Below are 23955 nucleotides of genomic sequence, written 5' to 3' on the forward strand. Positions count from 1 at the left end.
TTGTTATGTCTATGCGAGAGTGGAAAAATTGGATGACACATTTATTGTTATTCTCATTTCTCATTTAATTTTCTATGACTCATACGTTTTCTAATGAAATCTTATAATTTCACATGTTCTTACAATTTCTTGTTTTTTGAAGTACATAATTAGGAAGAAATTATTTTCTAATTGAGCAAAAATTTTCCACAGCTACAGACTTGGAGTGTTATCAAAGTTTATAAATTTGATGGTGAAATACAGCTCGTTAGAAACCAGAAACTTATACCATTTTTTCATGCTGCACCAGAGATGGTTGAGAGCTTACAGAGATTTATCTTCCTAAGGCTGTAAACACACCAAAAACACAAGCAAAACATGTGTTTTTATTTATTTCTAAAGGTGTGTCCAAACCAAAGAAACGTTTTAAACATTGTTATATTTCAAAAACTATGCAGAAACATATCATGGCTGAAACACAAACACGCTTCAGCTTCGGTTTCATCTGCGTTACGTTGGGCCTGCTTCGAGGTTGCTTTGAATGACACTTCCAATATGACATTTATAAAATGGCGCTTATGTCATTAGCAGCTATTTTTTCTTAAAATGAAACAAATATGAGTTTTGAATTCGAAAAAATTAAATTTATCGCAGAAGTAGCTAACACAGCCCATAATAACCAATGGGAATGCCTCCAAAAGCAAATGTATTTTGTTTGTTGACTTTTTTACAGCTTTTGAGCTGTCAGACACTAGAGTTTCCGTTTGGAGCCACACATAACATTACGTTCTTTTCCTTACGAATGTCAAATGAAACGTGAAGTAGAAGGTTCATTGTGATAGCATGCATTGAATTCCTATGGCTGACCTCGTAAACGTCAAGCTGAAGCGTGTTTGTTTTTCAGCCATCAGAAATATGCCTGATATGTTTAATTGGAGTGGACGATCTTTCATCCTCTAAAATAATTTGTATTTTTGAAAATTTGAGACAAACCATTGGCATTTTTGATTGTATTTTTTAATTTTCATCAAATGGATTCTTTAAAAACTTGTTTTTATATGACACGAGAAACAAACGAACAAAGTTTTTGATTCAGAATGTGAAACAGAAAAACATTTCAGAAATAATTCGCTGCCGTCTAAACCAATAAAAAGATTTCAAAAATGTCAATTCAGAAATGTTAATATGTTTCTGAAATGTTTTGTAATGCTTTTGAAATGTTTCAAAAATTTATCTTTGATCTGGAAACACTTTTAAGCATTCAGACACACAAACAACTTATGGGTAGTTTTACTTGTCGGAGTTGGTATTTTTGACAGCTGTCACTTGATTTATTCTCAGTTATTTTATAATAAATAGTATTGATCCTAATGTATTAATTACAAATAGTTTACAATTATTACCAAAATATTGGCGCGAATGGATCGAAACAATCAATTTATTAAAGGAAGAAGTTTGGCCTCCGAAATTAGGCCATGTAAGACCTCTGGACTATATTGTGTGGGGTTATGTCAAGTCGCTTCTCTACGCAGATAAGGGTGAGACAAATGACAATTGCTGACATACAACCCAAATTGCTTCAAAAAGTAGTTGAAAATAAGGCCTATCGGCTCCAAGTTATTCAAGCACAATAGCAAACTCTTATCGTAATAATAAACATAAATATACGCATTTTCTATCTTCTTAAAAACAACAAGTCTAAAAAAAACACCTTTTAAAAACCAAAGCAAGACAAAAAGAACTATTTCACTGCAGTGCAACAGTTGGTTTTTGAAAAACAAAATTTTGATTCCATTGTTTTTATTGTCATCTTTGGTTGTATTTAACAGTTCAGTACACTTATATTTTTAATGTTAGCATTTTTTAAAAAAGGTAAGAAACCCCATCTGTACTAATTTTATGAAGCAGAAAAGTTTGTTTGTTTGTATGTTTGAACGCGCTAATCTCAGGAACTACAGGTCCGATATATGCAAATTTTTGTCAGTGTTTTAGGATAACATCACTGTTTGAGCTGCGAAAATGGTTTTAGTTTTGCTCAAATAATGCATTACAGAATTGGTCTAAAAGCAACATCATATATGTGTCTTTTAAAGTTGGCTCACGTAACTTTTTTTATGATACAAATTTGTTTTAAAATAAAACATGAGACTAACGCCACGGGGCGCAGCATGTTTGTAATTATATATATCAAAAACTTGTCAGTAAAATTACTATTGATATGTTCCATTTCTTGTACAGTAAAAGAAACGTGTAAATGATTCTATAGGACCAATCTTTTTTGCGTACTCGAACTGTGGCGAGAGTTTTTAACGATCACAACATTTATTAATCCGCTGGCCCAGATGGTATCCCCGTTTTTATTCTAAGGAAGTGTTATTTCACGCTAGTAAAACCACTGCGTAAGCTTTTCCATCTATCCTATTCTTCTGGACCCGTTCCGAGTAGTGGGAAAACTGCATTTGTTCAGGCAATCCCCAAAAAAGGCGAATCTTCTCCTCCCACAAATTATCGACCCACTAACGTCGCTTCTTTCCAAGGTCATGGAAAAGCTGATTAATTATCACCTCAAGAAATATCTCGAAGATCGAAAGCTTCTTAATGACCGACAATAGGCTTTCGTAGCAATAGGTCCACCGGTGATCTCATGGTTTATCTCACCGGACAGTGGAACAAATCTTTAAATCGTTTTGGAGAAAGTAAAATTATTGCACATAATATTTCAAATGCATTTGATGAAGTCTGGCATCTTGCTCTCTTATCGAAAATACGTGCTTTCGGTATCGACGAATCCCTTCTTCGTTGGATTAGAAATTTTCTTTCGAACCGTTCAATACAAGTTGTTTGGACGGATTCAAGTCTGTAGTTCATAAAATAAATGCTGGTGTGCCCCAGGGCTCTGTTCTATCTCCAATACTCTTTCTCGTTTTTATTAATGATCTCCTGTTTTGCTACTTCTAATCCAATACATTGTTTCGCTGACGATAGCACTCTCAGCTTTTCATATTCCTTTCCAGACTCACAACCATCCTCTTCGGATGTGGAACTGCAAAGGTAAAATATGATAAGCTCGTTAAATTCCGACCTACACAGCATTGTACAATGGGAAATAAAAAACCGCGAGGAATTCAATGCTTTGAAAACCCAATGCTGTCTTGAATCGTTAAAGCGAGATAAACCCTCTTTGCTACTATCTATGAGTGGCACTTGCATCAACGAAACAGAAAATCTCAACATCCTCGGAATGTGCATCAGCAACCACCTTTGGCTGAGCGATCACATAGGCGATGTCGCTAAAAATTCCTCAGATGTCTAGGTTTTCTGAGAAGATGCAAGAAATGTGTCTCCCCGTCTGATCTGGCTACAATCTACAAAACTTATATACGTCCGAAACTTGAATATAACTATCATCTCTGGACTGGTGCTCCAGTAACTTATTTAAGCCTCTTGGACAGAATTCAAAGAAGAGCTTTTAATATGATTGCAATTATTACCATCGTCAACCCTTTAACGTCACTTGAACATCGATGAAAAGTTTCTTGCCTCACCCTTTTTTATCGTTATTTTAATGGACTATGCTCTAGTTTCTAGTATAATAGCCATCTTGGAATGCCCATCAGTTTACCCTTGAGCCCAACTTCGGCCGTACTATGAAGTACAGAAATTCATTTTTTAGCACGTGAATGTGGAATGCCTTGCAACGCTCTATCTTTCCCTGTCATTGCAATGTTCAGGAATTCAACATCAATGTGCACCGACACCTTCTATCCAACCCTACCCTCTTTTCCTAATGCTCACACTGTGTCTTTGGCATATTAAAGGTATACAAAACCCTTTTAGTGTTCGCTAATTATAAAAAAAAATATGTGTTTTAATAAAACATTTTTAAGACTATTGAATCAAAAACGTTTCATTTGATTCGGTAGTTTGTTTTCAGACTGAACGTAATCCAATACGACTTACAGTTGGCAGTTTCGACTAAAAGTTCGCATGGAATTAGTTTCAGTCAGGAAACACATTACCGAATCAAATAAAAATGTTTTGACTCAATAGTCAAAATATGTCTTTTGTTTTGATTTTTGCATTTTAAGAAATCGCAAAACCCGCCTAAAATCCGTCGTTAAAATGAGCAAATCTTTTTCTTGTAGATTGATAAAATTTGGTAGACCAATAAGAAAGAGCTAAAATTTCGATTTAAGAGGCATGTAAACCTTTGCTACAGTTGGAAAACTTTTTGTTCTTTAAACAATAATTAATGAAAACAGGTTAAGATACGAATCATATTTGCCCTTAATTTTATTAAAAATACTAATCGCTTAAATGAACTTCAAAAATAAATCTGTTTTATTATTTATTTCCAAAACGGTTTTTGTTCCCACAAAAAATCACTAAACTAATATTTATTTAATTTTTGTGTTTATTTTAATTTGTCGCTGTTTCACAAAAAAATATGCAACAAAGTAATGAAAAATAATTAATTTGAATTTGCTTTGCATTTGTAGACAATCATAATCCACCTTCAAGTGATAGAGTTTTATAAGCACTAAACAAGTCTGTACCACTATAGGAACCCTACTATGAGATGAGTAAGAAAGTATATTTTTGTTTTGCTTTCAAATATTGAAAAACATTTTACGTAAATTAAGATAAGGTTGTAGTTTTTTCTTCATGGTACTCCTTTTTTATGTTTAACCATGATCATTTTTTCTTTCTCTTATTTTACTGTCTACACATCAACAAGATTAATTAAAATCTTCAAGAACTCATCACTCTTGTTCTGAGGAATAAATAAAGTAATATTATATCATTCATGATGTATGATCGTGTATCATAGGTGAAGGGTGTTTTTTTGTAAGCTTCAGAAAATTTTAAATTTTAAGACCGTAAACCGTGCAATAAATAGAAATTAAAATCGATCTTTAAGACGTTTTTGTCGATTTTTTGTCAATGAGTCCTTCGTATTTGCTTAGTTTTTAAAAATTAAAATATTTTCTTTCCGGTTTTGCGCATTCTTATATACCTACTTACTTACTTAGGTCCTTAGACCTGTTAAGTCCGTTGGGAACCCCTTAAGGGCCATAGGGCCTCTACTACATCTACGCGCCATCGGAAATGTGTTTCAGCCCCCTCCAACTCTTGCCTAGTGACGCTGATTTCGCCTCGACTGTCCTGCGCCATGTGCTTCTTGGTCGTCCAGCTTTTCTTTCTTCTTGTGTGAGTGGATTGTACTGCATTGCTTGGCCTGCAACGCAACTGTTACCTTATCGAAGTGTATGTCCAATCCATTGCCACTTACGTCTTCGTATTATAGATTCTATAGGTTCCTGACCTGTCCTGAAATACGGTTTGGCCAGAAAATCCTTAGGATGTTACGAAGACATCTATTCACGAAGGTTTCCAACTTTCTTGTTATATCTGATGTAACCTTTCAAGTGCTGCACCCATAAAGAAGCACAGATTCGACATTTGTGCGAAACAGTCGTAGCTTTGTTCTTAAGCTGATAGAGTTATTCCTCCAAATTTTTCACAGGATACCGAACGCCGGTTTTGCTTTGCCAATGCGGAAGATGACGTCTTGTTCGGTTCCGCCTTCGATGGAAACGATACTTCCAAGGTAATGAAAGCTCTCCATTTTTACCACCAGCGAGAAAATATTTATTTGAGAGAATGGGTGGGTTCCGAGGTTGATCATTTTGGTTTTGCCGGAATTAATTTCCAGCCCCACAACTTCTGCTTCTCTATCCACACTTGTTGTCATTTGATGGAGATCCATAATCCTATGAGAGAGTTAGCAAACATCGTCCGCGTAATCCAAGTGCTTTAAATAGGATGTCAAAGTCCATTTGGATCCCTCCGCTACCTGACAGAGCTGAGCGCAGTACATCGCTTATAAATAACAAAAACAATATTGGCGACAGAATACAGCCCTGCCTGACTCCACTTCGGATTTCGAAATCATCTGACAACCTACCATCGTGCTTAGATCCATCATATGCTACTTTAATAATGGCAATTAGGGATGCCTCTCCTTCGCAAAGCTAACCACATATACTCCCTGTTAACGCTATCAAAGGCCTTCTCGAAGTCGATGAACAGCAGGTGTAGTGGTGAGCGATATTCAACGCACTGTTCAATAATGATCCGCAGGGGTTGATATGACCAATATAGGAGGATCCAGCGTGGAATCCTTCTTGTTCGGAATCGAGTCTGGCCTCAAGGTGTTCAAGGTGAGCTTGACGATAATTCCCTTCTTCCACTCATGGGGGAAGCTTTCGGTGGTCTAGGTTTCTTTTATAAGCGGATGTAGCAGTTCGCTTGATGACTTTGGCGCTGCTTGTAAAAGCTCTGTGGGAATTCCATCAAGTCGTACCGCTTTGTTATTTTTAAGTGCTTTATTTGCGGCAACTATCTCATCTTTACTGAGAGGTGGGGTGCGGATTCGGGGATTAGTTTCTTCAGGCGCTTCAGAAGGTATCGTTGTTTGCAAACACTCGGTTTAAAACCAAAGAAGTGTTCTTTCCACCTTCTGCCTTGCTCATCCCCCGAACTTATCACAGTACCGTCTACTTCTTTCACCAAGTATTGCTTTGAGCTGTGTGTACCGTACAGCTGTTTGGTTATTCTGTAAACGGTCCTGCTGTAGCACATGTTTGCAGCATCTTCTGCTTCTTGTTCCCTAAATTGTTGACGGGTCGTGGGATCCTTTAGTATGGCGATGTTGAATTTGGGGGCTCGTATTGTTCCGTTGGATCTTTGAACTGTAGCTGTACGCAATCTTAGGGAGCTATCATTAGGTGATGGTCACGTTCAAGTCCCATCTCGGCGCCTCTTCTGATTCGGACATCCATGATGCTGCTTCTTACAAGTCGACTAATCGCAAAGTGGTCAATTTGGTTGGAAGACGCTTGCCTGTCTGTCGACACCCAACTAGTTTTGGACAGAGTTTGTGTTCAGATATAGTGCCACCAATCACAAGGGATTTGGCGTTGCAGAAGTCAATGAACCTCTCACCATTATCATTGCAATTAGCAACTCCATGAGCATCCATCACATGCCTTAGCCAGTTCTTGTTACTGCCAACCTTAGCATTGAGGTCTCCCATAACCAAAATAATATCTCCGAGGGGAGTGTTGTTGTAGGCGGATCCTAGTTGACTATTAAAGTGTTCTTTCTCTTCATAAGATGCGAGCTCCGGCATTGCGTAACACTGTATAATTGTGACTGGTCGTACTCTACTCTAAAACCTAGCTTTGATAAGCCTTTCCCCAAGGGGCTCCCACGAAATAAGACCGTTTTTGTAAGGAGTAACCTTACTCCAGCTTTTCAGGCGTTTCCTGTTTTGTGACCAGAGCAGAGCAGTACAGTGTTACGTGTCGGTGATTTGTATTTGCCCCATCCCAACCATCGCATTTCGCTTAATCCTAAGATATCTATCCTGCATAAATTCTCTCTCTAATCAAAAGAATCTGGCAGTTCGTCCTCACATTCCAGAAACCAATCTTTGTCCAGGTACAATTGGCAAAAGTCATCAACGACTTATCATCAATTATCCTAGGCGTGATTTCGGTTTCCGTAGCGGGATGGAGTTCAGTAACAAAGAGTGCTAATCTCCGTAACCTATCCTTGTCAGGAAACCTAGCCCTTGCAATTTAAGTCAACTTATGTACAAATCATTCCCTGGTGGCCACCACGAGGAGTTAAAGCAAGAACTTCGAAATGGCAAGAAAGTTGCTATACTAAACCAAGTTTTAGGCAATCACAAACTACCCGGTCTGCCATATGAAATGTCAAATAGGTATATGACAATATTTCCTTATTCTTTTCAATACAGCAAACAAAAAAACACCCTGTGCAATAATATAATCTAGACGATGCGCGATCCGATGACAAGATAACAACAAGTTAAGACAATATGAATATACGGCTTAGATGTCATTGATTATAAATAATGGAGATTATCATAGAGCCACACATATCTCCTACATCACATCTGACATTTTTAGATCCACGCACACAAAACGCTTAAAGAATTGTATATCAGATTAACTGTACAAACACATGAGGATCCCATTTTGCATTCTTTGATTTGTCAATTTAATGATAAATCATCATCATCATCATCATGACAAACTCAAAGCTCGCAGTCTATTCTGCTCCCATAATATATAAAGAGAGTTCCAATTGGAACAGACTCCCATTCCCTTGTGGTTTTTTGAGCTGCTAGCTCTTAAAACTATTTCGTATTTCGTTAAGTTTTTGTCGTTTTGAATTTAAACTTTTTCTTCTGTTATCTGTTTTAATTTGCGCGCGCGTTTCGTGCTGTGTATTTTTATTTTAAATTTAAATATCAGGTTAGTTAAAAAAAAACAAAAAAAAATCATAACAAAATATTATTTTATCAATTAATGGCTTTTTTTAAGTGTAGATAATAATTTCAAGTTTCAATTTTTCTGATGAGAAAAGTGCATTGTCCGTTGAATGTATTTGCTTTCGATTAAAGAAATTAAAAGTTCAAAAAACAAAAAGAACTACCAACTGACGTTAAGAGGAAGTTATTTTATCATCAAACGGAAGTGTGTTTTAAAAATAAGCCATTTTTGTCTTAATTTAGAAATAAAATAAAATATGTAAATTGTATTTTCCGTGTATAAGTTTCCATGAATGCATTCAATGCAATGAACTGTGAAAGTACACTCTTGTCCTTCGTGAATTCTTGACTAATATAACAGCATTACTCCATGATCCTTAAAAGTTATAATAAGTATGCTTTCAGTTATTACATCATTAAAACTGGATGGTTTAATAAATTTTAAATAATTTTTAAAAAGAGCATTAAAGTTAAAAACATGTTTGTTTTTTTTTTGAAAAGTGTTTATTTGCATAATTTTGTTTAATTTTAAAACAAAAGTACGTCAAAGAAATTTGAGAGGATACTAAACTTAAAATAGAGAATAAATGAAAGACTTTCAAAAAAGCACACGACTTTTTTACTTTTGTGAGAAATCGGGTCAAACACGTGATAATAAAAGAATCAATTTAGAATTCTAATAACTTTTGTTATTAGTAGATAGAAACATCTTCAAAACTTTGAGACTTGAAATGAATATCTATTAATGAATGATATGAGTCAAGACAGAGCTTTATGTTTTTTGTTATTAGCGCTATCATTCCAATTTATGACTAAGTGAGGTTGTGTCAATTGCGTCAGTATTTACTACCGTTGATTCTAACATTGAGTACATATTATAAGTTCTTAATAATTTCAATTAATACACAAATATTATTTTCTTATTTTTCATCTAAATTTGAAACTGATAGTTAAGATACTTTAAGCTTACCTCAGAATATTCTAAAACAAACTCGCCACTTTTGAATTTCAATACAATTTTTGGTCAATTCTTAATATTAAAAGAAAATCAATTGGAATTCCTTCCAATATTTCTTACAATGGTATTTTTTCTGAAAATTTAGAAGATATTTGTAATAACTTGGCTTCATTCTTTCAATCGAACTTAGATACATGGAAACATTCTCTATAACTCCTTTGCATAAATTTGGATCTAAAGCATCTGTGGAAAATTAAAGACCTATTGCAAAGCTTCAGCTGATCCCCAAACTATTTGAAGCAATAGTTAAAATTAAGCTTTATGGCTGAATCACAAATACGATTCGACTTCGTCTGCATTACGGTGGGCCTGCTTCGAGGTTGCTTTGAATGACATTTCTATTATTTCATCCCTCTAAAGAGCAAATATTTTGTATGTTGATATTTTTTACAGCTGTTGAGCTGTCAGACAAACCGAATGTTCAGATAATTGAACTAGAGCTTCCGTTTGGAGTCACATTACATTATTTTCCTTACGATTGTCAAACGAAACGTGAGGTCGAAGCTCCATTGTGATAGCATGCATTGAATTCCTATGGCTGAACTCGTAAACGTCAGGTGAAGCCGAAACTGAAGCGTGTTTGTGATTCAGCCATTATAGTTTAGTTCAAAACCCTCAGCAAGGCTTTATGGGTGGTACAAATTACTGTCTTATAAATAAATTAGGTGGCGCAACAGTCCTTTTGGGAACTAGGGCCTGGTGACTGACAACTCTCAACCATTCCTGAGTGCGAGTACTGTTGTCAGGGATGGAAGGGACCTACAGTTTTAAGCCGAATCCGAACGCCAAATTTGAGAAAGCATTTTTCATGACAAGAATTACTTTTGGAGAATTTTTCAATTCCTCGAGAGAGCCAGTACCCGTGGAAAAAAACCTTAGGTGGCAAAGGCAGTGATCGAACCCAAGACCTCTCGCATGACTTCCATCGCACTAACCATCATGCCACGGGTACTATTACTGTCTTGGTTGTTTAAAAAATCATACTCAAGTGGATGTAATCTACACCGATTTTTCCAAAGCGTTTGATTGGGTACAGCATAATGTTCTCTTAAAAAGACTTAAATTGCTGGCTTCCACTCGAATCTCCTAAAATGGATCAGAAGCTATTTGTTTGGACGAAGACAATATGTTAACATTAGTGATGTTCTTTCCAAAGAAATGCAAAATTTTTCTGGTGTACCACAAGGTAGTCATTTCGGTCCACTCCTTTTCATTTTATTTATAAATGATTTACCGAATTGTATTAAAAGTTCCAGATGTCTTTTATAAGCTGATGATCTCAAGATTTTTAGTTCTGTAAGTTCTTCATCAGATGCTAGCAAAATTCAACTGGATAATGATAATATTACCAAGTGGTGTTTCATAAATGGTTTAAATTTGAATATAAAAAGTCTACTACTGTTTCGTTTTCTAAAATAAAGGATCTGATATGTTTTGATTACAAAACTGAGAATCAGTTCTTAATGAGGTTAACAAATCTAAAGGATCTTGGTATAATTTTTGACTCGAATATTAATGTTTCTCTTCAAATAGACAATATTATTTCAAAAGCTAACGCCATGTTGGGATTTATTTCAAGAACTTCTAAGTCATTCGAAGATCCTTTTCCTTATACTTTAAAAACTCTTTTTGTATCCCTTGCAAGACCTTTACTTGCATATTGTTTGAATATTGTTGCATAAAATGGAATCCTTTTACAAAATCAAGTATTTTTAGGATTGGAAAGGTTCAGAAGAGATTTACAAAATTTGCTTAACGAAAGCTTTATAATGATTCAAATATGCTACCTTATGAGAACAGATGTACTTTAATTGGCTTAAGACATTAGGTATCTGGAAGAAAAGTGTATTCAGTCCTCTTTGCTTACGATGTGCTGAAATTGTTTATTTTTATTGTCTCAGTCTATGTTCCATCTCGGGAATTGCGTTCCGGAAATGGTAGTTTTCTACATGTTCCTTTTTATATCAAAAATTATGCGAAACATAACCCAATAACTGCTGCTTGTATTGCTTTTAACGAATTTGAGTTTGTAATTGATTTTAATAAAAATAGATTAGATATTAAGAAAGATGTATTGAATGTTTTGTAACACTGTCCATTTGTAAATATAATGTTTGATTTTAATGTAGTCTCCATAAAGCATTTTAACTTGAAAGACGAATAAATAAATAAACAAATACAAACCCATGAAAGTGTCTACTAAATTTAGTTTTGTATTCAAACTTTTAAATCAAAGTTCATTCACAATAATTATTCATTAACTTTATAAGGGTCTAATGACATGGCATGACGAATGGAATGAAAATTTACCATTTGAAAAACTGATGAAGATAGGAAAATAATTAAGTTTCCAATAATTATAATATAACTCTAATTAAAAAAAAAGCATTATAAATTAAAATATACAATTTTTGAACATTATTCTTTTATAAAATTGAGCAAGATCATTTTAAAAACAAAGCAATTAAGATCAAATTTAGTAAATTATCATAAATTATTTTTAACAACCACGTTATAGTTTGTCTACAGTAAAAATTGACTCATTCCATTTTAGTGAAAATTTAAAATGGTTTAAAATTAGGATACATTATAATATTCACTATTATTTTATAAAATGACAAGATGCATATTATTTATACGTAGATCGAAATCTTCTATAGGCTTATTTCTACCTTTTGCTTAAGCAATTCTTTTAATACTTTAGAAATGTGTTGATGTCTTATGGACTTAAATCTTTGAAAGTTTAAGGGTCTTAAACTATGTATTTGCATGTGCGAATTCCCAGCTAGAGAAAACATACTGTCATAATATCTTAAATTTACGAATTGTTATTTATCTTTTCGAGAAGTAATACGATCATGAAACTTTTCTTGCGATGGTCGTGGCACGTCTCTTTAAAATAAACAACGTTTACAAATTCCAATACTTTCTTCCAATTTTAGCCAAATTTTGTGTGAACCATTTTTGTAATAAATTTTAACAATTTCAGTGCATTGCCTTAGAACAGCGTTTTTAACGTGTGGGTCTTTTTAAAGGGGTCGCGAACATTCTTTCGAGGAATTCTAAAAGGCTGAGAAAATACTGCAATTAAACAATCCAATAAAGTTAAAAAAGTATTTATTAAGAGAAATGATAATTAAAGGAAATATTCGTTTGTGTCAAATAAACTAAAAATAAAAATAACCTTTGAGATATAATCCATCTTAAACATTTGTATCAAATTAACAAAAAGTTATTCCTAATGCGAGGGTTGCGCTTGTTTTTCAGAAATCAATTTCTCCCAACGTGGATCCGTTTTTGCTACATCCAGATTTAAATCGTTTTCCGAATTTAAGCGATTTCCTTTCTTACTTTTAAGTTTGGCATTGATGAAAATGTTAACTCGCACAGGTACGAGGTGTCAAATGGAATCAAACAATTCAACACCTCTAATGTCAATTAAGGATATTCTAGTTTCCTTTTTAACCAAAAGGGATCCAAATTGAAAGACTTAAATTTCAATTGCAGCATTCAATCGGCAGATAGATCCAGCAGACTTTCCTTGAGCTTGATTGTCAATTTTGACTCATTTACAGCAGCATTTAAAAACGGATTCTTCGATATCTCTTCCATTGAGAAGTAATGACATATTTCTTCTTTCAACTTTTCTAACACCATTTTCATACTAGGTATAAATTCTTCGAAGTTCGAGTTTTCGAAGTTCGACGGTAAGGAATAAAACCAATTTGGGGGTCGCGAAATATTTCTTCATGCTAAAGGGTCCGTTTCATGTAAAAGGTTTTGAAAAACACTGCTTTAGAATATATCTGTTCTTTTTTAGTTAGGTCATAGTTTTACTTGTCAACTGACAAAAATTGACATCTTCAAAAGTGACAGCTGTCTAAAAAACTGGCTAAATAAAAAAAAAACATCTTGTTATACAGAACCCTTTACATCACACTTTCTTAAATTAATATTATCTTAAATAGATACATTTTCTGAGTAACCAGCATCAAATCAGATTTTATAGTTCCGATGTTATCCTTCCAGTTAAGATACGAGTCTATTAGAATGCTAAGGTACCAAAAACTAATCGCTGGCTCAGTTTTAAAACACAATTTTGAGCAAAAGATTTTAGGATTGAAATAAGATAAACCGAAATCATTTATAGGAAAACTATATTGTTTGCAGTTAGAAGCATAAACTTTGATAAGTCGATATTTTGCAAGTCATTCATTCTTTTTTTTCACTTAAAATAACTTTGTGAACACAACTCTAGATTCTAAGACTTGTCTTTGATGGTTGATAATTTCTATCAACTATTTGATTAATCAGTTTATTGAGTAATAACTTTTTATTTTTTGAACCGATTGTTTAAGTTTATTGTGAATGAGTTTTTTTTTCTCGTTTGACGTTTTTAAGTTCACTTCATTTGTACTAAATTCATCATAACTCCCTTCAAAAAACAATTCCCTCGAAGTTATAATCCCTTAAATTTTTTTGTTTGCCTTTGAATATAAAAAAGGAACCTTTTACTATTATTTTTCTAAATTAAAAAGTCTGTGAGACGTATCAACCAAGAATTTAGGGTTGATATGACAGTTGTCAAAAATAATTCACAATAATGATAAAATTCACAATTCATCAACAAAGTTGATAGTTGACAGCCATAATATCAATGCATCAAAAATATTACCCTTCTATCAATAGTATAGTACGATTTTACACGAATAACAAAAACAATATCCGCAGTATGAAGAAGAATTTTGGGTTTTTGACATTTATACGAGTCTCGAATGGATCTTATGTAATTTCGTTCTCAAATGTTGGTACGATTGATTTTGCATTTGTACCTCGATGGCTGTGTTCGTTGAGTAGTTGTGCATTTGGAATCATGTGTTTTCCATTGGGGACAAAAATCAATTTGTTTATGTTGTTATTATTTACTTTTGATAATACAAATGGACTAACTTGGCTTATTTTGCAAGAGAAAATAATAGAAAAGATTATTAAGTTTTGTTATGTTTTCACCAAAGGTATATCTCAGTTAAGTTTAAATACATCATTTTGGTGTTTCCACAGACGAAGAAGATTTAAAAATGATTAAGTTTGACAGCACCTTCTAAAATGCAAATGGTGTTTCGATGTGTCTTATGAAGTGCAAGTGAGATAGCTTGATTCGTGTTAAACAATGCAGAACCGAATGGTTCAGCACCATATAAGAATATGCTAACTACTACAGGTGCAATTTGTTTTTTTTTTTTATTTGATTAAAACAAAACCATATTTTTTGTACACAAACATGAAAATAATGCATTATCTGTAAAACCAACTCCTCCACACAGGTTTTTCTTCACAAATTTTGACTCGATTCCGGTCGGGGAATCAAGCTCATTTCTACTCGATTCAGGTATATGTATAAAGAATTGAGGCGAGTTTCAAACACATATAAACGTAGTAGTCTACGAACAAACTCCTTTCTTGAAGTTATTATTTTATGTCAAATTGTTTGGTTAAAACTCTGAAATCGACTGTCACCTTACTCAGACGGATTTTCTCGATTTTGATGGTCATCTATGAAAAATCAGCTTACCTGATTTCACTCCTGGTCTGAATTTCGCTATTTCTTTTTTGGAATTTTTTGATAAATTATTCTGGCAAGTTTCGGATCGTTTTTTTTTTGGAAATTCCTCACTGTACTATATATGGAATACCAAAAAAACACGGCTGTTGTGGAAAAAAACTATTTCATTAATAATGATTTTTCCAGTACGCCACTCATATATCATTATTAACTGATGATGGTTCATAGAAAATTGTAGTAGTTTATTTAGTCTGAAAAAAACCTATAAACTTAACTCTCTTGAACCGAATTTCAAACCCTTTTAGAAAATAGCCAAGGTTTTTAAAGCAAAAAACAAATTTACTCCTCACTTAGAACCCAAGGATTCCTTGTTGATAACTTGTGAAGAAAAAGCTGACATTTTTGCGGGATTGTTTGACAACATTTTTATAATAATCCGTTAGTAAATGAAACCAGGTCAGATAACGGTCTTGTAAGTGAGTCAATTAACTTTATTAACAGTAATGATGAATCTTTGCTATTAGATGTTTTTGTCACAAACGATGATATTAAAGGTATGCGGTACAATAAAGCATCAGGAGTAGATACTCTGAAAAATTCCTACTTTAAGGAGCTATTGGTGTATCTTTATATGCTTTATTGTTAACGCTTGTCTAAATATAAATTCACTTCCAAGCAAATCGAAAACTGCGAAAATCATACCCATCCTCATTGCAGGAAGACCACCAAACAGTCCTGATAGTTATCGACCAATAAGCCTACTTAGCAAACTCCTTGACTTTCTCGAGTTTTCCAATGTTGTACCAAACCATTAGTTTGGATTTAGGCAAGGTCACAGTACGACACATCAAGTTCTTAGAATTTGCAAACATGTTTAAGACAAAATGAATGCAAAAGAATCAACGGGTCTTGTCCTTCTGGATGTTGAAAAGGCTTTTGATAGCATATGGCATGATGGTCTACTTCATAACCTAAAATTATTCGGTTGTCCTTTATATTTAATAAAACTAATACCAAGCTTCCTTAGAAAAAAGCAATTTAAATAGAATACACTCTTCCGTTAAAAGTTTAACATCGGGGTACCTCAAGGAACAGTATTAGGTCCATTATTGTACATTATGTATGTTGCTGATTTTGCAGAAATATGGAGCTTTGAAAAAGCAATGTTTGGCAATGTTCAAGTTAAATTGGGTATGAAATTGAAAATGACTTACAACATGCTCTAAATAAAATTCATGATTATTTCATAACATGGAAAGTAAGTCTGAATGCTGAAAAAACACAGGCAATCTTTTTCACCAGGAAAAGCAAAGCCTGTGCTTTACCACTTAATCAGCTAAAGATAAATAACTGTGATATCCCGTGGGTTGATTCTGTCAAATATCTTGGTGTATATTTGGGCAAGAAATTAACTTTTCGGGACCATATTACAAATACACTATCAAACTGGAGTTCATCTAGTTGCAAGAAAAATTGAAGCTTTCAACCAAGGATTTTATCTTAGATGTAGTGATTCAAATAATATGTTAGTACAAAATTTAGTAAGTCAGTAATATCAATGTTTGTAAAATCAAAACTATAATTATTTATTTATCTATGTACTTACTCTTTTATTTATTTATTTGTCCATTTATTTATTTATTTATTCATTTATTTTTGTATTCAATAAATTAATATCTACTAGTTAACTTGTTTATGTTTGACCATTTTTAACTTCTCATAGGAAGTTATTGTAATGGGTCCGATTTGTCAAATTGAAAATTTTGACATTTCTCGACGTTTCAAGTTCCTTAGAGTCGAAATAAAAGATTTTACAAAAAGATATACAGATAAAAACGCAGAAAGATGCAGAAAGGGCTCTCAAGAAAATTGCGTGGGTGGTTTTTTTTACCATAGTAGTTTGAAAAAAAGGTGAAAATTTTGGTTAACCCTAAATATCTTACGAACCAAAAACGACTTGAAATGAATTTTATATAATAAAGTGTATATTTTTTGAAAAAAATCAATATAACGGTTTTTTTTTATAAATCAATAAAATCGAAAAAAAAAAATTGTCACCTCCCAAATTTTACGTCTCAGAAACAATTTTGTGCAACAAGAATAATGTTTTTGACATCTGGTAAAATTTTGGAACAAATCGAATTGACAATTTTTTTTATAAAAATTAAAAATCTAAAAAAAACATTACTCAAAGTTCGTAAAAATTGAATATCGATTCAAATATTTTTTCAAAAACTTGAAATTTAGGCTTCTAGCTTATTTTATCTTATAAGAAATATTGTTTTCAACATTTTTGAAAATGTTGAGAAAAATCGAATTGACATTTAAAAAAAAAAAATAAAAACCTACAAAAAATGGATAAAAGTTGGTAAAAATTGATTTTTGACTCAAATATCTTTTTAAAACTTTGAGATATTGGCTTTAATTTACTTTTATCTTTTAAAAAATCTTGTTGTCAACATTTAGTTAAAGTTTGAAAAAAATCGAATTGATAGTTTTTTTACAAAAATTTAAAAACCGGAAGAAAAATTAACAAAAGTTGGTAAAAATTGATTTTCGACTCCAATATCTCTTCAAAAATTTTAAATATTGGCTTCAAACTAATTTTATCGTATAAAAAATATTGTTTTCAACATTTGGTAATTTTTTTAAAAAATTCTAATTGGTTTTCGACTCAAATATCTTTTCAAAAATTTAAGATAATACCTTTTAACTAATTTGTACTTACAAAAAATATTGTTTTTAACATTAGGACAAATTTTGAGAAAAATCGAATTGACTGTTTTTTTACAAAAAAATAAAAACCGGATTGACAGTTTTTTTACAAAAAATAAAACCCAAAAAAAAAAAAAAAAACAATACTAAAACTTGGTAGAAATTTACTTTCGACTCAAATAGCTTTTCAAAAAGTAAAAATATTGGCTTCAAACTTATTTTATTTCACAGAAAATATTGTTTTGGATATTCAGTAATTTTTATATAAAAATCCAACAGTCCGTTTTTTTCATAAAAAATAAAATCTATAAAAAATAATACGCAAATTTGGTAAAAATTGATACGAGTACATATAGACAAACTTTTAAGCAGGACAAATCGACAGACGGGATGGGAAGTTATCAGTGTGGGTCGCATCCCAGCCTCTTTTTTCTTAAATATTATTATTGTATTATTCAATTATAAAATACCTTTATACCAACTTGGCAGTTTATTTTATTTATTTACTTTCATAACATTGTTCAGTTGTAAGATAAATTTCAAATATCAAATCTCTGTGCAAGCTGCGTACTTCGCAAACTTTTGTAAAGCCTTATCTATGAAAAATTAATAACCTATGTATTTGTTTATTTTTGAAAATTATTTTTTTTTCTCTAAAAAAGTACACTCTCAGTAAATAATTAAATCTTCTTAACATGTTTATTATTATGTGAGTACAATTTTTAACCCACCGAAAATTCTATATCCCAATCAATACCACCTCAGTTTTCTGAGTTAACCACCTGCTAATTTAATGCCTACAAAAACTATTCACTATCAACCTTCCAAATATACATTTTTGCAATACAAAATAAATTTTCTTTATTACAACAACAAAAATATGTACTTAGCTAAATGTTAGTTCAAATATTTTGAACCAATCAAAACACACAAAACAGATGGATACATCAAATTTAAATTTAACAAAATCTAAATATTCTTAAAAAATCCCAATATTTTATGAGGAAGATAGTTTGTTGTTTTGTTGTTGTTGTTCAACAAAAATGATTCACTTAAAATGTGTTAATTAACTACAAAAATCTTTTTATATCTTTCACTCGTTGGCTGGTCAGTCTAATATAATAAACTCGTACAATATTGCAAAATTTCCCATATACTCGTACTACTAAAATGTATGAACCTACCTTACATTCAATTATCACTTTTCAGTTGATAATAAACAACAACAAAAAAAAGAAACATTTTACAAATTCAGCTCAACAAATTGAAAACAATTAAAGCACGTTCCACGCGATTTATATTCGAATCAAACGAATCAACAAGCAACAAAAGTTCATTGAGCTGCAGCAAGAGTGTACAGATTCTTTTATAAATCTATCACCAAATCAAAAGTATCTTTACTATATAGAGATAGATAATGTGCCAACAAAAATCACAATCACGAAAAGACAGATACAATTTTGACAGATAGTTTTTACAAATCAAGTATCAGTCTTTAACAGAAGTTGCTACTGGCTAAACCGTTTAATTAGGTACATAAATAATCGCCATAATAATTCTCTCTAAAGAAAAAAAATCAAACCTAAAAGATACTTCAATCCATCCCTTGACGTTCGCACCACATTATTTATCATATGAAGTGAGATACATTTTGTACCAAAAAGTATTTGTATCTGAATTTGATGTTTGGTACGCGAGTATATTTGTATCTGTTACACTACCTGATACTTGCATATTTGGAGCAAGTACTGCTCTGATATTCGCTAAAACGCGTATTGATTTCGAGCGATAATATTGTGCGGCGCGCGATCACACAAAGCTCAGTTTCTGCGAAGCTTTTCCCGCGTTTGGACCGATCGACATCAACACGACATAATTATTATAAATTGAATTCTGCCACTCTCGTTGCATATATAGAAGGTAGCTGTTCTAAGAAGTATCTGCATTTAAAGTTTTAAGTGTTGTTAAGTGTTCTTAACTTATTCGAATTAAGTGAATCTATAGCAGTCTTTAAATTTCAATACAATACAAAAAATACATAAGAGAAACTAGTTTACTTTAAAAAAAAGAAAAAAAGTGGTTTTTTCTGCGAGTGCAAATATTTCGGTTTTATTTGAATTTGATTTAATTTATTTTTTCGATTTCGAGAAAGAAAAAACAGCCAATCAAAATAGTGTGAAGTAAGAAGTTTTTATGTTTGCCAAAAGCATAGCGATACAGTATTTAAAAATTCAAAAGTGCAAGCGCGGGACTAAAAAGGACGAAATTAACTTTATTTTATAGCATTTCCCACTTATTTTTTGAAACTTTTTGTTTTACAAAAGTGATACATCGCATTATAATACGAAAGTTGTAAAGTCACAAACTTTAAGGCTTTTTAGAAGTTGCAAGGTATGTACTATTTGAAACGAAATAAAAAAAAATGCTTAGACTTTTTACGTTTGTTTATCAAAATGATACTTTTAAAAGATATTTGTTTTCGTCAGTGTGTTTTTATGTCTTTGAAGTTTTAAAGGATTATGACCAAATTACTAAAACATAGAAACGTAATACTTTAAATATGTTTAAATCATTGAATTAGTGAAATTTACATTAATATACGATTTTATTTGACTTTTTTGTCAAATAATTGTCAATCTTCAACTTCCATTGGTAAAATGTATCAATTTATTTTTGACATATGTCGGTTATCTGTTAGGTAAAGTAGTTCAATTTATTTTGAATGAATTATTTTTTATACTGTCAACTGTCACTATAACAACTTTTTATCTGTCAGATAAATTATTGAAAAATTGACATTATTGCCATCCAAACAAACAACATAAATTTAAAAAAATCAATTTTTTATAGCGTTCCATTTGCCACACAAAATTTATCGATACGCGTTCCTTTTTACAGAGTAAAAGTGTCAGCAAGTTGTTTTGTTTTTTTCACTTAATGTGACAGTTGTTTTGTCATAATAATAATTCACAATAAAACAATCATCATGACAAGTTTAGTGTCTTGCCTTAATTGATGAACGTATACCTTAATTGATAAAATTTACTGTCACATTAAATATTGACATTTAAGTAGTAAATACATTTTTTATCTATTTTTAACGTGGATTAAAATATATTTATTATTCTGGTATTTTTAGTTTCTATTTTATTAGAAATAAATCGAACAATTACTTCCCTTACCGACTTTTTAGTTTTTAATGTCAAAAATTTGTATATGTAATGAACGTGTGGTGCATGAGTGAATTTTATGAACTGATAATGTAGTTTTTTGATTATTTTGTTTGTTTATAAAATCAATATCTCACGTAGACGAAGAGAAGATAATGCTAAATCGGATTAAAAGTTTTTCTTGCAGTTGTTAAACAAATTAGAGCTATTTTCTTCGTAGGTTTAAAAATATGAAATAAGTGTGCTTTATTTTCTTTTATAAAGCAATTTTTTAAACTATCGAGCTATGATCAGTTTGTTCGAATGCGATGATTTTTTCTGGTATAAAACATCGAGATATAAAAAAATTTAGTCAAGGTTGAAATAGGTTTGAAGTGTAAACTACAGGATTTACTCCTTAAGGAGCTTCTCTAAGGACTTTACCAATATTAAAGCGCTAAACACATGTTTACCCAGTGTCAGGTTAATTAGAAGATACCCAGCGTCAGGTTAATTTTAACTACGGATATACTAATAACGAACATAAACACGTCTTTTACTAATTAGCCTTCTATTACGTTTATCTATGACATTCGCTGTCAGAAAGACAGCTTTGAAGTGACATTAGTAATATTTGTAAAATAAAAAAAAAATATATTTATTTGATAAAATTAAGTTTTGAAATTTATTCAGACGATTGAATTATTGGGATTTTTATCTTAGAAGATGCACAAAATATGACTTTTTTTTGACACTATAGGTACAAATTTTTCATTGCCATTTTTGAACTACTCTTTTTCAAATTTTGTTTTTCAGTCATGTTTAAAATGATGCACAGCAAGTATTTTTTCTTTTTTATAAAATATTGCAACCAACAATCACAACAAACTTATTTCACCTGCCAAGTATGTTTTTTTGACCTGTGCTGTCAAAAAGACAACAATCACAACACACTTATTTCACCTGCCAAATATGTTCTTCTTTACGTGCGCTGTCAAAATGACAGTGGAGTGTATTTAAGCATTATTCACATGAGCACGACCAACGAATGAACGAATATTCGTCGATTTTGACATTTCTTTCACATGAGAGTTTCTAATTAGTCGCGAAAGAATGAACAAAAATGATTATTTTAGATTAAGTACGTGCGTTTATTTTATTCGTTACGAGTTTGGATAATGTTGAACCCGAATAAAGTTTGACAGTTCGTATCAACTAACATTTTTTTCGCTACGAATAAATTTGTTTTCTTAAATTTATTAATATATGATATCGAAAAGTAAAAGTATGCTTCATAAATCAAATAGAAACTATATTGCTATCGTTTTGTTAAGAATTTGTGTGGAAATATGTCTTCAAACGTATATAAACTAACATTTTGTAATTCATTCGTCGTTCGTTGGGCGCGCTCATGTGAATACTGCTTTAGTGTTAAATAAAAATGTCTTAAGTCAAAAAATTGCTGTTAGGTTTTAGATTTGGTAGTTTTTTCGTATCCTTCGTTAAATACTGAGAATTCAAATCTAGAGCAACTGCTTAATTATTAGTTATTAATTGTTATTCCTGTCTTCAGACAATGAACCGAAAAAATCATATTTTTTATCTGACTTAAGTCGTTTTTGCCTAGCGTCAAAGATATTTAAACACTGCTTTTGTAGTTGAGTTTTCCAACAATAAAATTTAAACTGACGTTAGCTCTTAGTCTCACTATTAAAAAGGTTATTGGTAGGGCCAAATATTTAATTGAGTTTTAATTTTGATAATGGGACCATCCATACGTGATTTAATACCAAAACTCTTTCTCTTTTCGAATTATCAATCGAAGCTAAACAAAATTAAGTCCTAGAAAATAATATCGAAGAAAAATTAGTCTTTTTCCGGATTAAGTTATAATACATTTTCGAAGTGATGGTCAAATTGAAAATTTTGACATTCCTCGACGTTTCAAAGTCCCTAGAGTCGAAATAAGAGATTTTTAGAAAGTTGTATGTGCGGTTTTTAGTTAACCCTAAATATCTCATGAACCAAAAACCCAAGAGACTTGAATTTAATTTTATATAATATATTGTAACCACATTATTACCAAACAAGTATATTTTTTGAAAAAAAAATCCAATTAACGTTTTTTTTTTATAAATCAAAAAAACTGAACAAAAACTTTGCCACCTCAAAAATTTTACGAATACAAAATAATTGTATCTCAAAAACAATTTTGTGCAATGTAAAATAACGTTTTTAACACCTGGTAAAATTTTGAGAAAAATCGAATTGATAGTTTTTTTTACCAAAAATAAAAACTTAAAAGAAAATTTAACTAAAGTTAGTAAAAATTGATTTTCGGCTCGAATATCTTTTCAAAAATTTGAGATTATGGCTTCAACTAATTTTATCTTATAAGAAAAATTGTTTTCAACAGTCTGAAAAATTTTGAGAAAAATCGAATTGACAGTTTTTTATAAAATATAAAAACCTAAACAAAAATACTAATAAAAGTTGGTAAAAATTGATTTTCGTCTCAAATATCTTTTCAAAAATTTGAAATGTTGGCTTTAAACTATTTTTATTTTTTAAAAACTATTGTTTCCAATATTCATGAAAATTTTGAGAAAAATCGAATTGACAGTTTTTCTTACAAAAAATAAAAACTTAAAGGAAAATTTAACAAAAATTGATAAAAATTGATTTTCGACTCGAATATCTTTTCAAGAATTTAAAATAATGGCTTCAAACTACATTTATCTATTGTTGTCAACATTCAGTAAAATTTTGACAAAAATCGAATTGACAATTTTTGTACAAATAATAAGAACTTAAAAGAAAAATTAACAAAAGTGGGTAAAAATTGATTTTCGACTCAAATTTTCTTTTCAAAACTTTGAGATATTGGCTTTAAACTACTTTTATCTTTTAAAAACTATTGTTGTCAACATTTATTGAAATTTTGAGAAAAATCAAATTGACAGTTTTTATACAAAAAATAAAAACCTAACAAATAAAACAATACTAAAACTTGTTATAAATGTACTTTTGACTCAAATAGCTATTCAAAAATTAAAATATTGGCTACAAACTTATTTTATCTCACAGAAAATATTGTTTTCTATATTCAGTAGTTTTTTTTTATAAAAATCCAACAGTTCGTTTTTTTCATAAAAAAATAAAATCT

General features: G+C 31.4%; 1 protein-coding gene across 3 annotated transcripts in view; it reads left to right on the plus strand.

Moving 5' to 3' along the window:
* LOC129943515 (synaptic vesicle glycoprotein 2B) overlaps positions 1–23955 on the plus strand; it is a 112836-nt gene that overhangs the window by 60079 nt on the left and 28802 nt on the right. Inside the window, exon 1 of one of the 3 annotated variants that reach the window (XM_056053020.1) lies at positions 8161–8327. The exons of 1 other annotated variant lie outside the window; for it this stretch is intronic. The gene's annotated coding sequence lies outside the window, so the exon portion shown is untranslated. Of the gene's footprint in view, positions 1–8160; positions 8328–19441; positions 20032–23955 lie in introns of those variants that run through there. One more of the 3 variants, XM_056053021.1, reaches the window with a different exon arrangement.

The sequence above is a fragment of the Eupeodes corollae genome, chromosome 1, assembly GCF_945859685.1.
Source record: "Eupeodes corollae chromosome 1, idEupCoro1.1, whole genome shotgun sequence".
Taxonomy (NCBI): Eukaryota; Metazoa; Arthropoda; class Insecta; order Diptera; family Syrphidae; genus Eupeodes; species Eupeodes corollae.